Source organism: Glossina fuscipes, unplaced genomic scaffold, assembly GCF_014805625.2.
Source record: "Glossina fuscipes isolate IAEA_lab_2018 unplaced genomic scaffold, Yale_Gfus_2 28, whole genome shotgun sequence".
Classification (NCBI taxonomy): Eukaryota; Metazoa; Arthropoda; class Insecta; order Diptera; family Glossinidae; genus Glossina; species Glossina fuscipes.
In genome coordinates this window covers 11,223,710-11,229,784 of record NW_023998423.1, presented here as the reverse complement: position 1 = coordinate 11,229,784, position 6,075 = coordinate 11,223,710, and positions in this window count along the sequence as shown.

The following is a 6,075-nucleotide window of genomic DNA, read 5'->3' as shown; positions in this document are numbered from 1 at the left end:
TTTTTTTTTTGAATAACTGTATAACGGGCAACAAGTTTCAAAAACCCCATAAAATTTGTAAATTCTTAGCCAGTTTCGAGTTCCGAATTTATCTAAACTTGTCCGGCCTTTCGTGTGTTGTAGAAGAATTTTAGATGTGATCGAAACTTTTCAAATGGCACAACGCTCACACGACTATGCGACAAAAATTTTTCTCTTGAAAATAGAACAGAAGAAGTAAGAAAATTATATTTGGTTTGTGACAGAATTTGTTATATCCATATCTTTTATCCTACTTTTTATAGAATAATTTTTATGGGAATTTATGTCGGGCATCTGTTCCTTTTTATGAGCATCACACGAGGCATTGTTTTCGTTACGTAGGCGTTTGGTCGTTGCAGGCGTTTTCTTTAAAAAGTTTAGGACACTTCCAAGTTCTTTCGCAAATTTGGAGGTGATATTCTAGTTTTTGGGAACGGGAGAATATTTACCAGATGCTACACACTTGAGCAGACGAACAGACAGAAATGTTTAAATCGATTCAGAATTTGATGCTGATCAAGAATGTATATGATTTGCGGGGTCTCTGGTGCTTCCTTCCGGTAGTTGCAAACGTTTTGCCCCACCTCTCATTCTTCGGCGGTGAATATAAAAAAATTTTCCGCGCCTGTCTAACATTACAAAGTATAAAACTTTAGTTCCTTTCCCTTTTTTTTTTTTGTCTTTTTTAGGATAAAGATGATAGGTAGAAAAGATTCTACTACGACCGAGTATAATTTTCTTATTTGTTGAAGCTTGCTTTTGCGTGTTATAAAGAGGTTGGAAAAAAACTAAATTTTGATACACTATAATGTTGGGTAGGCGCGGTCCATTTTACCCACATTTGTACAGGTACCGTGACCATTGCCCAAAGAATGTGCGTTTAAATTTTTGTATGATTGGAAAAAAGTAATGGACTAAAAACCAATTTTTTACTTCTTTTGAAAAACAGATGTCTTCTTAGCTTAAATGGTCCAGTAGGCGTGGTCTTTCGATCGATTTGGCCTATTTTCAATACCAACCTGCGTGCAAAAATTCCTACTGTTTCCGCTAAATTTGAAGTCGATAGTTTAAGTTTTGCGGCCGGGACAGACGGACAGACAAACAGACAGACGGACGGATGGACGTGCTTAAATGGAATCGGGTTTTTGATGCTGAACAAGAGTATGTTTGTTAGACTTTGTTGGGACTCTTAAGTTTCATTCTGGGCGTGGCGAACGTTTTGACAAAATGAATATGTTCCTTATCCTTCGGTGACGGGTATGAAAAGAATAACTTCTATATGCTATTGAAAACTTCTTTAAGTAGCAGACTAGCAAATCTATCTAAAATGTTTTCTTTATTATTCTGAAATGGATTAACGTTATTAGGTTTTAAAGAGCTTTTGTGGAAGAAAGAATCAAGACTAATGGATGACGTGATTAACTTACTTTCACATTATATAAATATTTTTGTGGTATTAAAATGAAAAACAAAAAATCTTAACGTTACTACTATACACACATCCAAAACTCTTGACAAATTGCTGGCTGGTCAGGAAAGTTTTTTCTCTTCTCCTTTTTTTTTATTTTGGAGTTCTTCATTATTAAAATCCTTGACCTGTTTTCAACCATATTTGCTTAAAGTTGCCGGCCATTGGTTGGGTTTTTTCTTCATTACAGAAATTCTTTGAACTTTTCTTTGATTTACACGTCCAAGATTTGATGTATGCATGCAGTGAAAATGTCTTGTTACACGTTGAATGTCTTACTGAATTATTTTCAAGTTCTTCTTAAAAAAAAAAAATTGGAAAATGGATATCGTAATAATGTAATATGGTGAAGTATAAAAATTATTGGACAGGAATCTTGATTGTCAGTACAGGCGTCTTACTGGCTTTTTTAATCACAAAAGCGGTTTCAACTCTAAGGCAATGAGGGGCAATGAGAACGGCAAGCAGTCTATAATAAGTTCAATAATGGACTCTACTTATCGCCACATCCGCGATAACATACTCGGTTCGTTCAAAATAAGGCGAATTTTGAAATTTCGTGGGCTATGCACAATCGTTTTTCGAAATTTTTTTTTTTAGGTTATGTTGCTACACATGTCCCCAGCATAGATTAACATTATCACCCATTTCGCAATTTTGATTTTTTCTTGTGGTACTAGCCAGATTTGTTGTGAGTGGTACCAGCTCTTCATAACAGACCGAGAGACGATGTTAAAGACGATGCCCGCCGTAAACGCCCCACCACGAAGCATTGAAAAATCGTCGAGTCACTATTAGAGAAGTAGCTGAGGATATCGGCATATCGGTTGGTTTTGAATGGAATTTGTGATATTCAAGCTTGTTCCGGAATTGCTAAATTTTGATTTTGATTTTTCGTAATTTTTTAACAAAAAACAACAGCCTGATCATGCCTCAGTTATCGTATTAACAGCACTTGACCTGCTCCGATTTTGTCTTAAGAAGAAAGGGCAGTACTTCGCCATGATTGAAGACCGTATCGCTGGAAGAGCTCAAGGCAGTTTTTTTTTATATGATCAATCACGCAGGAGATGTGCGCGATAAGTGTTACATCTTTACTGACTAAAGTAATCTCTACCACATTGAAATTTGAACCAGCGATAGTCGGGATTCTTACCTATTCGGCTACCCATGCGGATAAGAACTCAAAGTCATCCCAAAAAATACACATCTGAAGTGCTTCGAGTATTAGAAAATGTGCTGACGCAAAGGCGATTACGCTGATCAACACAAAATAGGCATTGATGATCAAGTAAATATTTTTCGAGAAAAATAGAGTCGCCTTTTTTTTCCACACACCTTGTCGATAAAATTAAAAAACTGGTGTATAGAAATCATTAATGTAACAAATGAACATTTCTTTTAAATGCTTATATATATAAGATTCCTCATAGCCTATTTAACCCTGAAGAAGTTCAATTTTATCCACTATTATGCGCGAAATTTAGCAAATGAAGCGGAACAAGAACCCGAGTCGATATTATTTTAATGCAATTTCGATGCAATTTCAATTCAATTCAGTTGAAATATTTTCAACTCAATTTCATTTCAAATTCGTTTTGAATTCACTTAAAAACTGTTTCACTTATTCAACTATGGAATTTTCCGATTTGTGACTGAATCGTGAAATTTTTTTTTGCATTTTATTGCAATGGATTGAATGGGTGTTTTGAAGTTGACAAACAAAACTTTTAATAAATTTGTTTTAATTCAATAATTACGTTTTTCTGAAGCGATTTTAGTTTGTTTGTCCGTCCGTCTGTCTGCCTTTTTTTTTTTTTGTGTTCGACTTATACGTGTCGCAAAGTTAATCCTCCACCCTGTGTTGGCCCAAGGATGAATGCTATTGAAGATTATTCGGATCGGATCACTGTCTCAAACACTTACCATTTAACGCCTTATATTTGCACAATCGTTATGTGAATAACTGTAGGGTGATGTAGGCGTATTTGATGATGGGCTGTGGACCACTATAGCGTTTTTACATTTTCCTTTTTACACGAAATGCATATTTCTCTGTTAAAGTTGTAGGTGAGTTATCGATATAAAAAAATTCGATCCAAGCTTAAGATTCGTTTTTCTCTGTCAAATTTTTTATAGTGTTGAAAAGTTGGTTATGTAATTAATTAAATTTTTGACCAATGTAGATTTCATATAGGAATTTGCGATAACAAGCTGAACCTATATACGTTATACAAGCATGTATATAAATATATCTTATCAGCTATTTTACATAAAAAAGTAATTTTGTATAAAATTTTTCCTTAAAAATTCTTTAACAATTAACACCATGCGTCCAATAAGAAAAGACAGAGAATTCTAATGCCTACTAATACAACATCAACAAACCATATTTATATATATTTTTTCCCTTCTTGTACTTGTTAGTTGTGCGCTCGTATCCCAAAGCGCATTCATATAACTGTTTTAAACCACAGGTTTTCAAAAGTAGAAAACAAAACAAAATTACAAATAAATATTAGGGAAAAAGAAAAGAAAAATATAGAAATAAGTAAAAAGAGAAAGAAAAAAAAAAAAAAAAAAAAAAAAACAAAACCAAAAAGAAGGAAGAATAAGGAAAATAAAGCCGCAAAGTTTTCATGTCCAAGGCGAATTTATGTCAACCGGAAGTAGGTTTACTGACCCACGTTTTTCGTATAAAGTCTCAAGTTGCTTGCTTAACTTACGAACTTACGAACGTATGCAAGCGGTCACAAATAAATGAAATAAAATAAAAAAAAAAAAAACAAAAAAAACAAAAACAATATTAACCATAATAGAAATAAAAGAAGAAGCAGAAGGAATATGAAAGAAACAATTTTTAACTCGCTAACTAGTATGGTAAAAATTCAATTGGCTGATGTAGAACGCCAGACATTTGCTAGTTGTAGTGAATTGATGATACAGCCCTTTGACCAGAATAATGACTGAAATAATATTTTTAGTTTCATAGCGAACGGCAAATGCAATGGATCGATTCGATGGAGTAATCAAAACGAAAATAATATCAAAAGTGATTAAAATCAGAAAAATACTATATATATAAATAAAAAACGTCTACCTTAAATAATAATAAATGATTTATTTAATGATGAATTAAAGTATTTTTGAAAACAGTTTTTAAATCCAAATAAATTTAAAAATGCATTTTTTTTTTTTAAATATATAAAAATAAATAAAATAAAAAAAAAAAAATATATATATATATATAAATAATTAAAACAAAATATTTAATAACGGTTATGAAAATTTCAAATGTTATCTATTCAACTATTAGTGTACTGCAAAAAAATGCTTGTGCTTGTGCATGTGCTTGTGCCTATGCATGTGCAAGTGCATGTGCATTTCCTTTTTTGTTTTTTTTTTTTTTATTCCTTTTTCAAATGTGGAAAAGTTGCATTAAATCGGTCAATACACCTACTGGATTCTTTTAAATATACACACACATATATATATGGAAACATCGAAATGCTTACACTAAGAGAAATTGTGTATACAAGCATTGAAACGAAAAAAAGAAAAAAAAAACATTAATTCGTTTGAATTCTCAACAATAGGCAAAGCTTTTATCCGAGCTTGTACATCTAATAAATATAACAATAAATGACGTATTGAAAGTACAACTAAAGGGTGTTAAGCAGTGTTATCTAGAATTCATATTAAATTCATCTCAAGACAGATTAGCATTAATATCGTTGTTATTATATATATAGCAAAATAGGATGAGACTTTCGGCCCTTTCTGTTTTTTTTTTTTTTTTCTAAATGAAGACTAGCTGCTCTGGTCTAGCCACTTGAATAAAGCTAAATATTTTACTTATATTAAGTTCTCTACGTACTTGCAAGATGTCCATAGGGCTAGGGATGTTCCACAAACGGACGGTTCCATCCTTCACCAAGTATACGTTTAATCGTATAATATATTATCCACAATTGGAAATCGGAGGAGTAGATTTCTTAAGGATCTATGACAAAGGTGATCTTGATTTTGTCAACACTGATTGGAGGTACGAGTGGAACGAGATAAACATGCGGCCAGTGCGAGGTACCATTGACGATGTTTTTCGTTAATTTTCTCTTTAATCTCTTTTTCTGATGTATTCTTGAGGGTCAATTTATTCCATTCTGCCGTCCGTAATTAAAGGCGCCGAAATTGCGGATTTGCCTGCCAGGTCTGCTCGATTATTTTCCAAGAAACCAAATATAACTCGGATACGGTTTTGTTTTTGTAAGGGGTAATAGTATTCCAAATTTTGTTGATGGCGTTCCAATAGGAATTTTGGGAGTTTCAAGTAACTTTTATGGATGACTGCTACGATCTGTGAATGATAGCAAAACTATTTGCTAAAGCTTTGTCTATCATGACGTTCAGTTCACTGCTCTGCACTTCAATTTTTGTAGGGCAATAGCTAAGGAATACAGATTCGCTGCTCTGCACTTCAATTTTTGTAGGGCAATAGCTAAGGAATACGAATTCAGAGAATTATAACGTGGGAAGGGATATACCTATTAGGCATACGTTTTCCTTCGCTATAAGCTTGTTTCGTT